This window comes from Parasteatoda tepidariorum, chromosome 8 (genome assembly GCF_982258835.1).
Source record: "Parasteatoda tepidariorum strain Cologne lab strain chromosome 8, Ptep-v5.0, whole genome shotgun sequence".
In the NCBI taxonomy this organism is placed as follows: domain Eukaryota; kingdom Metazoa; phylum Arthropoda; class Arachnida; order Araneae; family Theridiidae; genus Parasteatoda; species Parasteatoda tepidariorum.
Window position 1 is genome coordinate 41,118,087 of NC_141762.1, and position 13,552 is coordinate 41,131,638.

The window sequence follows — 13,552 nt, forward strand, 5'->3', positions numbered from 1 at the left end:
AAGAAAACTGGATAGAACATCAGTAGATTATGCAACATTGGAGTCAATTCATTCTTTATGCATGATTGAAAATTCATAGTTTCGTTGAACACTTCGAAATTGGCAACTTACTTAGGAATTTTCAAGAAACTGTGTTAATGCGTCTTATTTTTATTCAAAATCAAAGGTTTAAATTATAAAACGATTTCGAACGAACGCGCCATTAAAAAATCGTTTGCTCAAAAAGTCTAATTGTATTATCATTTTACTCCTTCTAAAATGGTATTGTTTATTTGCTTTTTTTTCCTTTTTTAAAAAATAAAAGCAAAGTACGATATATTCGGTAATTTTTAATATTAGAAATATTTTGTCGTAGTAGCTTGTAAGCTATGCAAAACTCAAAAACATATTTATAAAATATAATTTTGTTAGAGCAAAGGAATTCTAAATGGAAATTAGAAATGAATGAAAGAAAGAAATGAAGAAGAAAAAAAAAACACATCTCAATTGATTGGTATGTTTGTTTAATCTTGACATCATTCTAAATATTTGTTCAGGTTATTGTATTATTTCTTCTTTTTGTCTAATGAAGAATTTTTGATAGAAGTGAAATTATACGGCTAATAATATCACACAGATCAAAGAGAAATAAAAATTTAATCTGTGTTTATAAATTGAGTAAATATTTGTTTACAATTTTCCATCCATGCGGCAACCGATTATGGAATAATAGAAACTGTAACAATGCAGCCTGATAGTATTTATCTGATATATTAATAAAGTTCTACCTTTACGATCAAAAATGTGATAGAAAAATGTGATTTAATAGTGTAAAAATTCAGAAACGTTTTAATTTTATGAATTTATAGAGAAAAATGTCTTCTCGGTAATATCCAATTTAATAAAAAAATTAAATAACTGAAAAAAATTAAGTTACTGAAACAATATTTAAGTTTAGTTTCAAATTGGAATTTATTTCTTTTTTACTTTTTATTCGTTTAATTTTTAATTCATATGTAAAATTACTTCAAGATTACTTGTTTTTAACATACATTTTATAAAGTTTACTTTGTATCGCTGTTTTAACATAGAACAATTAAAATCAGAACTTTAAATTTTACAACTTGTTTCTATATTTTTTTCACATTAACCCTCACGTATGATCAACAAAAATCAATCTGGCCCTCAAAGAATTGAGACATACCTGATGTCAAACTCGAATCTTTGACTAAAATACCCTTGTTCCACGAAAATAACTCACCAATTTAAAAATATAACAAGAATCATTTTGCTAATTTAATCAGATTTTGTAACCGTACTGTTATGAAGTAGAGCTGTTTTTATTTACTTTTTAAAAAGGAAATGGTCTTAACGGAAGGTAACTGTATATAAAAATGGAAATCACACCATTCCTGAACGATAACATTCAGCAAGTAAGGAAAATAATGTTATTAATTACGATTTGAGTAGTGTTACGAAATATGTACGCAAGGTTAACTTTTGAAAGTAGTTAAAGATAAAATGTGAAAAATAGACAATCGCCTTGTCAAAAACCGGTCCGATATATTCTAAAGCTTTAGTTTTCACTGAACAAGTTTTTTTTTTTATCCGTTTTAATTCATTTTTAGAATATTTGTCCTTCTTTAATATTTCATTTCATACACCCTGAGGCAGTTTTTGGAATATCTCACTCTCACCATACTTAGGTTGGATGGTATAGACATGATTTTTTCTTCAACTATTATCAATATTCAAAACATTTTTTTTTCTTACATAACAAGCTGTTTGGAAAAATGACTCGATTTAAAGCTAAGTATCAAGAAATTTCCTACGTCTGGGAGTGTTTGTGTAAAATAACTGAAATTCTCAATTATTTGTCAGTGTTGTCAGCTCCATATTTTGCTTATAACAATTTTACCCTGGTTCAAACTTTTCATTCTTAGAAGGTTTCATCTAAATATTTCTGACGGAAATTGGGCTGGGTGATTTTACAGAATACATAAAAGAAAAGCGTTACATAAGGAACATTTTTGGTGTGAAAAAAACCCTCTATTTGCTTATATACATTAAGCTATAATCATGTAAGGAAATATTACTTTGTGGGAATTACGTAAACTTGTAAAGTAACTATCTGGAAACAGAAATATAGAGCAGAGTGATACAAAAAAAAGTGACTTACCATTATAGTACCCCTACCCATATAATTAATAGATGCGCTCTCTTCAATTCCATACCTCCCATAGTATGTTACATATCATTTATATACATAGACAATATATCATTAAAATATACATATCATTTAAATATACAAATTTACATAGTATGTTTCATATTATTTAAAGTGAACCGGTATTTTCATCATGGTATGGTCGTTGACTACATGTATCATTCATTTCATTTTATTACCGGCGTTAAACAGTCGACCCAATTCTGAGTTTACGACTAACAATGATTAACTCCATAGCCTTGTAATTTTGAACCTAATCCAAAAGATAAAGGAACTCCTGGATCAAGCTGAGGGACAAAATAGCCTGAGCTGAGGGCTTTTTTGATGGAACTCATCCGCATTTGCGTTACCTGGAGAAGAAAACCACGGAAATCTGCCACGGTTCGCCCAACGGCAAGGGGGAATTCTAAGACACGATCTGTCTACCACTGAAGATGTTTTACGACAGAACTCTGATTGATGTGAGCCGATAGCGGAATTCGTATCATTCAGTTATTTGGGATTCGAACGTGGGACACTTTATTGGGGAGGGGAAAGCTGTATCCCCTTAAAATATAGTTCCTTGAAATATAGGCATATAATATTGGCTAATTTATGGGACAAATTTGCCTTTGTAGAGGACTTTTTGATGGAACTAACCCGCAGTTACATTACATAGAGAGGAAAACCTCCCACAGTTAGCCTGACGGCAAGGGGACTGTAACCCATGATTCGTCTACCACTGAGGATATTTTACGTTAGCACTGTGGTCGGGGCGAGCCGGGTGTGGAGTTTGAATCGACCAGCTATCGCTGATCGAACCCGAGTCACCTCATTGGGATTCGAGTGCTCTATCCCCTGAGCCACCACGACTCCACGTGTATTATTTTTGTCGGTAAATAGGTTTATTTTGTTTAGTTTATTTAGTTCCTTAACAAATAGGTACACAAATCGGCTATTATGCGCCTAACTTATGTTAAAGCTTTGTTCAATATTAAACTTAATTTTTTTTTTCTCTGTTTAAATTTTTATGAGTTTTACAGTCGCAAATGCGTACTTAATTTTATGAAAATATCTTTAAGCAAAAAGTTTATAGCGAAAGTATTTTTACTGCTACTGGAAGTTTGAAAATTTAATTGAAGGTCTTATTGTGAGTCAATATCATGCCCAAAAAAGAATAAAATAAATTTTGATAGTTAAACGTTATAGCAAACATTAAGTATTAAAAGATCATAAAGGTAAATCAGTATTTTTTCAGAACTATTACTCCATACCTTTACTTCGCTTGGAATTGATTGCAAATGATAATATTTTGCCCCTACTTTGTCATTTTTGCATTATGCTTAAAAACATCGGAATGTTACTTATAACTTCTTTCGCAACTAACTTTTCAATTACAGCTAGTATTATACATATAAACTCATAAATTATAATAAACTCGTCAACGGTCTCAAGACTCCAATCCTCAACTAATACAAAAATGAAAAAGAAAAGAAAAATGCTGCACTTTTTCCTATTATTTATTTATTGTTACCCCAGATTGCATTCCTATTTCTTAATTCAGTGTTTTGCCAAGTTTTCCTGTTAAATTCGATATTAAGATCAGTAACTACGGTAACACACAGCTTTTGTTTTGTTTTAAGTGAAATATTGATCTGTTTAATTATTTGTGTTTCAATTTTTACTATCAAATCATGTTTAGACAACTGCAAAAGTAACGTTTGTTGAACAAATCTCGGCCTACTACTAGGACATAAAAAATAATTGTAAACTTTAAAAGTATGATTCAACGCAAAACAATTAAATTTAACTTATGTTATTTAAGTATATACCGATTGGCTAAGAGATTGTACTTGAAAATGGAAAAGGAATCAATGTTTAAAGAAGAAAACAATAACAGAAATAACATTTTGTTAAATGAAAAGCATAGCATATAACGCTTAGCATATAATGCTATAAAGCATAGCATGTAATGTTATATCCGAAAATATAACATTGATTGTGGGTTTAAAAAGGAGAATTTTTAAAAATTCTCATTTAAGAAAGAACTGACTATTAATAAAAAAATTTATAATATATCATTAATTATTTTTCGGACTTAGTATAAATAATATGAAATTGTAAGTGCAAAATGTAATGTAATGCATGTAAATGTAAGTTATGTAAGATTATAGATGTAAAAATGAAAGGACTCATTTTTAATAAAAATTTTTATAACATAACATTGATTACGGAATATATTTTTATAATATAATTTGTTTTTATTTTTAGAAATTATAATCAATAATATAAAAAATTATAACTAAAATCATAATGTTGAATAATGTGAAATAATAAATAAAAAAGGGCTGTAGTTAATTCATAGTTTTAAAATGTTATATTAATTACACAATAATGAAATATTGAACTGTAATATTAATTACTTTAGAACTTATTAGCAATTTAAATTTTTTATAATTTTTTATCCAGTCTGATTATAAATTACATGGAAATATCCAATATAGTAAGAAATGTGCGTAATTTTAAAAATTATAAATAAATGTTTAATTGTATAGTCATTCAAAATGAAATTCAAAGTTTTTACTCTTTTGTAACAACGTTAGAATTATAAATGAATGATTCAAAAAATGTATGTGATTTTACCTGACTTAGGCATCTGTTGCTTAAGCAAACAATTTTAGCGAACAAAGAATTATTCATCTGTCTGACTTAAATAATCGCAGTTACGTTTGTACAGTAATTTTCTCCCTTTCATATTAAAGGAATGTTTTCAATTGAGCCTCAATTTCCAAAATTTCCTTCCTTGATCGAAATTTTGAATAGTAAATATAATTTTTCAATTATTTATATGAGTAAAATATGAAAACGAAAATTTTTTATGAAATATTCTCCTGTTTAGAAACTGATATAATAAATAAGGGAACGAAACCATACAATTTGGACTTAAAAAATATTCAAATTTTTTTTTTAAAAAAATGGGATTTTTTAAACACATAAAAAAAGTAATATTCTAATTCATTGAAAAAGAATGCCAACTAGGAATGGTCAATGATTCAAATAAACACACTTCAGAGCATTTAAAAAAAAAAAAAAAAAAATAAAGAAAAACATTTTTTCTGTTTGCAACATTTCGCACTGTAAGCAAAAATCTAAGTTATGGGTGAATTTCGCTATTAACGCTTTTAGCTAGACAGCTAACTTCTTAGATTTTCAAAAATTTTAAATTTATTTCGATAGTTGAAGTTGCAACGCTGATGGTTGAATAATCACCATAAAAATTTTTTTAGGGCTTTTTGAATTAAAATTTTATAATATAAAATTAACTACGTTTTTAAAAAATACAAATTTGGGAAGGAATTTTTTTTTAAAAAATAGAATTTTTAAACTAGTAAGGAATATGTTGTTTTAAAAAATACTAATAATTTTTTAGTTACACTTACTTAGCGAAATGTTATTTAAATATGCTTTTACGTTTTAAATATACTTTCAGGTGGCTGACAACGTTATAATTGTAAATTAAGTAGTCATGAAATATAAATGATTTTATCTAACTATTTTTACGTGCACACAGCTTAGCAGTTTCCTAAATAAAAATTGAGATAAAGTGCAATTTGGAATGCTAAAAATCATGCATGAACTAATCGATTTGCTGTTATATCTTAACCTTCGCCTTCGCGTACTCATACGCAGTTTCACAATAGCCTTCACTTTAGCAAATTCACTGCTTCGTAACTCCACATAGCCCCGGCAACTTTCGACAGAATCTCAATCCATGGCATTGGTATTTTAAGTGCAAGTGGTAGAAATTGAAAATTTGTCAACAAAATTCCGACTAATAAAAAATTTTGCCATTAGCACAGAGGCACTTAAACTCTGACGTTTAAAAAGAAAAAAAATAGCCTATTTGAACCTGAGAATGACCAATTCTGAAAATTAAAATTTGACAATAGTCTATAATTTGATTATAGCATAAGTACAACATCGGAAAACAATATTTCTAAATTTTCAACAGCCAATCGGTTTGCCCTCACAAATTCGTCACTTTTCGACTTCATGGCGACTTTTGGCAGCATTTATATGAATTGTTAACACAGCGATGATTGGTTAATACGAATTCTGCTCCGCTGGCTCGCACCAACCACAGTGTTGACCTAAAATATCCTCAGTTGTTTACGGATCATTGGTTAAAATCTTTTTGCTATCGGGCTAACCATGGGAGGTTTTCTTAGTTTTCCTTTCCATGTCACCGACCACAGTGTTGACCTAAAATATCCTCAGTTGTTTAAGGATCATTGATTAAAATCTTCTTGGCATTAGGCTAACCCTGGGAGGTTTTCTTAGTTTCCCTTTCCAAGTGACCCAAATGCGGGTAAAAATTCCATTAAAAAGACCTCCAAGGAGACTTGTTTGTCTCAATGCTCGTTCAATGAGTTCTTCTGAATTGGATTCAAAATTACAAGGCTTCGTAGTTGAATATTGATAATAGTAAACCCGAATAGAGGGTTCGGCTGTTCACCCTCGGTTACCAAACAAAATAAAACCTCCCTCGCTGATTCGTCACTTAGCTGACCTAACTTGATTGCATTAATACTTAAAATAAAAAATTTTAAAAAACAACTTTTCTGTGTTTCTCCACGAAAAAATAAGAAATAAAAAAATTTGTGTGCAACTTATAAGAATGGAGCTGATATAATCTCAGTTAAGTTTCCAAGCATTTTCTTCATTTTATATAAAGATTAATATATGTTACAAGATTTTCTTAGATATAATTTTAAACAAAATTATTTTAATTCATACTTTTTCGTGCTAGGAATCGCTAAATCTTTAAAAAATTACGATTTACTTTTTTTTCTAATATTTTCTCATCTTTGTAATTTTGGTGCTGGCAATAAGCCGCAATTTAGGATCAAATGTATATTGCGAGGAAGGATTTCAAAACATTACCAGCAATAATTTTTTTTTTTTAATATTTTAGTGATGGGAAAAGTACTTTTAAATCTAATACATTGAAATATTAGTAGCCTATACCACTGCAAAAAATATTTTCCGAAACCACGGAAAATCAGTTGTAGAATTCTTATTAAAAGTGCTCCAATTACCATAATACCAGTAGTACATGTTACCAAAATTAATACCATATTGTTTGCCGCAGAATGTCCTCATTTGGACTTTGTGCCATTAAAACCTACAGTCAATCAATTATCAATCAATCAAAATTAATTAAGTGTCATCGGCGATTTTTTACGGTTCTCAGAAACGAATAATTATCTTTTCTAAATTAACTTTGCTTTTTAGTACATAGGTTAATTTTTTAATTCAATTAATACATATTACCAGCATTAATCAAGCATTATTTTTGTCACTAATAGTATAGCCCTTTTTTACTGTTCCACTAAACAAATAAGTACCTTTACATCACAAATTTTGCTCTTTAGTATATAACTTTTTTTTAAATTTCAATATGCATATATTACTTAAATTAATTAAGCGTCATTGGCCTCAATGACAGTATGGCGACTTACACGTTTGTCCTAAACAAATTAGTACCACTTTCCCATTAATTTTACCTCTCATGGCCATTTTTTTCTTATTTTAATTTACCATTGATTTTAAATTATTTGCTTTCATAGAAACACGTTTTAGAATTACTATAAAAATAAACGAGTGATTTCAGATAATTTCAGGAATACTAATCTGGTGACGTAGTCTTCCCATTCTACCACGTGAGTATTGTTCATTGAATTTATCTGAGAGCGGATAAAAAATAACCAAATATCAAAGTACGGTCGAACCTCATTAAAGCGAAACCGCTTAACGTGAAATATCGCTTTATATGAAACACATGGTCCCATGAGACAACAATCTATTATTGTAGTTGACATGTTTATCATGAAGTGTTCATGCTGATTATCGCTTAACATAAAAAGAAACTGGACACAGTACAGATAAGAAGCATGTGAATGAAGTGCTAATTATTTGCACTTTTTTTTATGATAAATACTGCCACAAGCTGGTATTATCTTTAAGATATATATTTAATCTACAATATCACTGTTGTTACCTGTAAAATATTTGAAAATATAGAATCATCTATGGTTAAATTTAAAACAATGGCTCACGCTCAGTGTTCTAATGTCGATAGTGTACTCCCTCGTGCTTCGAATCGGTATGCCAAAATTTCATCGTTCTAAGTCGGATGGTTTAGGTGTCTATGAAGGACAGACATTTATATTTTTGAGTGTCTTGTATTCTGTCACTAAGTAGATCATTTAAATCAAATATTTACGAAATCTGTAACAAAACTAGTAGATTTTCGAAAAAAAAATTTCGTAGCTTTCTTCGTAAAACAACTATAATCAAATACCATCTCGTATTTTTTTCTTTCCTTTTTTTGCATAAGGAAGGTATAAATGTATTAAATATTCCTTTATTAATCTTAAAAATCGAGTTTATACTTTATAAATTATCCAAATAATTAAGAAAAATGAACTGATGTGAGCAGCTTTATGATGCAGATAAGAATAAAACCTTAATTAATCATTACTCAAGTATGCATATGATTATTCCGAAAGAAAATGTACATTTTCAAATTTATTAACTCGTAAGTTATTCTATTTGTTTGTGAAAGATATATTTCGAAGTTTTATTTTCGTATTTGAACTACGCAGCAAAGCGAGTGATAGTAAACGCAGTTTGAATCTCGGCCAAATCTCACCGCTTTAGAAATTCATTGTTCTAACGATTGACAAGAATAACGTGATAAGATAGAAGAGGACATTGTGTATTTGGATTTAAAAAGGAATGTATATATATATTATAAAAATAGAGCAATATTTTTTGTTTCATAATTTTTAGTTTTGCTTTGTTAATTGCATAGAAATAAAAAATTATAATTTTACAAATTTTAATACAAAGTCAGCTTATTTATGAAATTATCGAGCAGTGTGGAACAGTGGATGGTTGATTGTCACAATTTTAAGAAATTTATGAAAATGGGGCAATGCATTTTGTTTCGTAATCTGTAGTTCTGCTTTGTTATGTGCTTCAAAATTAAAATTAGTAATATGGTGCAATAAGTTTGTTTTTTTCATAATCTGCTTTATAATTTACAATCAAAACAATATCAATGATTCTGTTAATTTCAACACACTGTATCCAAACGTGAAGAACACAATCCAGCAAAGTGCCAGCTCGTTTAGGAAATTTTCAGGCAGTATAGGACAGTGCACTGTTGCTTTTCACAATTTCAAAAAATATATAAAAATGGAACAATACATTTTGTTTCATAATCTGCTTTATAATTTACAACAAAATAAGAAATATATAAGAATTTTTTCACACTGTTGTCAGGCGTGATGAACTCTAGCCCGCTTGTTTATGGAATTTGCAGACAGAATAGGACGGTGGATGATCAAATATAACTTTATATGGTTCACCATTAATCATTAGCAGAGAGCCGCGGTGGTTTAGGGATAGAGTGTTCGCCTTCCAATGAGGTGACCCCAGGTTCGAATCCCAGCGGTAGCTGTTTGATACAAATTTTTCTCCCGGCTCACACCGACCACAGAGCTGATGTAAAATATCCTCAGTGGTAGACGGATCGTAGGTTATAATCCCTATATAATAATAGGTTGTGGATATTATTTTAATATCCACAATTAGATCCTAAGATAATGCGTAAAATAAAAATAACATTTAGGGTCAACCGCTCCTCTAACTAAACAAATCGAACCGTACCTTTTGGATTAAAGATAACTTCCATATCTGGTCGAAGCTCGAAATAAATCACCGGTAAAAAAATATTTGCATTCGAAGAAAGTACATTTGTGTGTTTGATATTGCTAATTAAATTATCATCTTTATAATTAGCCTATCTTAAGTGCTTCTAACAAACCATGAAAAAGGTATCAGAGTTCGTGAAATTCTAATCATTAGTTCTAAAGTTTAGAGTGTAAACATTTTTATTTTGAAATTGTGTAAGTAAATGTTGATATTTACGTATGTAGAAAAAAAAATTAGGAATAAATACACAAAAAAAAAAATATCTATCAGATACAAAAAAAACATTAATACACATAAACCCCAAGAACAAGGGAAAAAATCCATACCTACATTTTTAGCTCTTTTTCTTTTCTTTTTTTTTCAATTATGTATAACATATTATTTTCAAACAGCACAGCTGAATTACTTTTAAGTCGACATCTTTCGTTTGATTACAGATTGTTGATGGCAAAGAATTATTTTAGTAAACTCGGAACGGATAAAATGCCAATAAGCTATTGCGATGTTGTTCAAAAAAGAATTCGTAAAAGTCTCTCATCTGTCTTGGCACAGTTTCCTGCCTCTAGCTAATTTTTAAATTATTTCTCTTTTGTTGTCGATATCTGCACTGTTTTGCAATTGTTAAGAAACAGTTACATTTTTCGGAATAATTAATAATAGACACTGATTGAAAAAGTGAAACAGAAAATGAAACTGAATTAAAAAATGAAGTGGATATTTAGTGGACACAATGTTTATTCATTATTATGATACAAATATTGTCACATCGAAAAGTAAGAAAATTACATATAAAAAATGTGCTCCTTAGACGATTTCCACACAGCTACAAAAAATGGGTCTTCTTACCAGAATGAAACAGGATTGAGTATCTCAGTAAGATGTATGATTACCTTGGACCCTAATACATATTTTGCATGTGCTATTTATGCTGCCCATTAAACTATCGGGGGTCTTCTTTTAGAAGATATTATCCTACTCCTCTCTCAAGATGGCTATCAGCTCTTGCACAGTTCGGGGAGGACGTTTTCTTAGTAAAGCAAGCCTGCCAAGGGCATCCCAGGAAAACTCTATAAGATTCAAACTTGGGGAATATGCAGGCTATTACATGCGGACAATACCTTCACTTTCTAGTGTGTCCGATACCTCAGCGCTCTTGTGTAGCCGCGCATTATCGTTTACAAACAGAAATTCTGTACCTGCCATACCCCTAAGAAGACGAACATGATCCAGAATAATCTGTCTACAATACCGCTGGTTGTAGCTCTACCTCGCCCGCCTTGAATTTCACAAAAATAAGCTCAACAATCTACGGCGCTTTATTGTTTAAACAGCACTTAACAGCATGAGTTTTCCAATGAATGAGGATTTTGTATCCATTGACTTTTATGCAGATAATGGGTCTCGATCTGCCATGCACTCTGCACTTGATTTTACTGTTATTGGTGGTCTGTCGGGAACGCTACTTTGCATAATTCAGTTGTTCAATTGTCAAGCAGTGTATTAGAAAAATCAATATGTGCTCGAACATACGAAATTGTAACGTTGCTCTCTCTATAAAATTTCGGCCCATGACATTTCGGTACCGTTATCGTTTTGGTTCCGTTTCCACTTTGATTTCGTTTCCATTTTGATTTCATCCCGATTCACTCCCCATTTTTTTTGTCACCGATTTAGTCCCGTTACCATTTGATTCGTATATTTGACATTCCATCCCATTTTTTACTTTTTTCATAACAATGGTTATGTTTCAAGTACCCTTTAGTTAATTAAATTTTTTATTTACTATTTCCAGTGATAGAAAATTGGGAACTGTGAATGGTTAATTAATATTTAAAAGTTATTAAGTGTGGGGGAAGGAGGAAATTGAGTTTTTTATCTAACTCCTTTTTCCCCGTTCCATCAATGATGCGTGTGGAGGGGGTTGCTTTATCCCCAAACATACGAAGTAAAATAATAATCACTTGGTGAGTGCTTGATTTGCTTTTTCATTTATTTATTTCACAAGTGCCCCATTCATCTCTCCTTGAAACAATTACAGGCTTTGTACTTTGATTTCAACCGGTACCGATTTCAACGTCAGTACCAATTTTGCACCTTTGGGTAAAAAATTTTAAATTTCATTATCTAAGCGAGAAAAAAGAAGAACAGAAATGGCAAGGAAAGGAACATTAACTGAACCGAAAAGGCAACGGGACCAAAGCGGCAGGACAAAAACGTCCTACTTCAAAAAATTTACGCCTTATAACTAAAAAATCAATCAATCCGTTCTAAATTAATTAACTCAATATTAACTTAATATAATAAACATTATCAATATTATTATCATTAGATATTAATATAATATCAGTATCAATAATGTCTTAGTCCTATGTCTTGTCCTTAGTCTGATTAACGTAGATGTAACATCTGGATTATCCTAGAGATATTACATCTACATTAACCAGACTAAGGACAAAACATAAGGACATGAAAATCCATCCCGATAATACAAGATCATACATCATCTGCAAGAACTGCCCAGATTCCTAACTAACACCAAAATATATCTTTGAATGCCCAATTTTTACTGCAAATGTCTTAAAGCTCGGTATGCTGCCACTTTAGGAACCACTTCAGGAGATCCTTTATAGCTCTGAGGCACCAGAGACGGCATCTAGTTTACAACCTTCATCCTTGGACACAACAACAACAATAAATATTATCAATATCAATATGAACTCAATCTATATAAACTCAATGATTAATTAACTCAATATTAAGAAATATTAGCAGTTGGAATGTAGGAAACGTATTTGTATTTTTTGTGTGACAGTTGAGCATGGGTCACATAAAAAATACTTAAAGACTTGCGGTAGAAAGAGGATATCAGTTTACGGTGAAATTACGGTTTACAAATAAAAAATAAAGCTGTTTATATTTGATTTTTAATTCCCTGTTCCTTTGTGTGCTTTCTTTTTATCTGTAATAGAAAGTCTAAATATTTAAGATAAGAAATAATGATAAGATAGGGTAAGCAATACAAGTTAAATCATAATTAAATGATCGACATTATGTGTGTACAAATTAAATGATAGGTTTCAGATGTAGATAAGATATAATTTTCCAAGTTGTCTATTTTAGAGTACTTTAAATGCTTAGTACTTTAAATGCTTAGTGAAGACTATAGCATTTTAATGGATGTTGTTTAATAAGATAAGTCCTATCTTATCCGACAGTTGACGGTTAAAAAGGAACACACATTGACTGCTATACTGGCCTCCAAAAGTTAAGGTACAACCTGCTTTTTGAGTTTAATTTGAAAATGAATAAACATTGAAACAAAAAAATCCGGTTAACACCAAACAATTTTTTACTAAAGATTATTTAGAAATTTACATGAACTGAAACACAAACATTATTCACAAAAAAGGTTTAAAAAAATATATTGCAATTGAATTAAATGTCCCTTTTTAGAGAATACAGTTTATCACATTTTAAAGTGAAAAATTGTAGAGAAAATACAACAAAAATGGGTTCTAAAAAGGAATGTGTCTACCCCATAGGGTAGAATGGAATGGAAAATTCCCCGACTGGAGAGCGAAAACC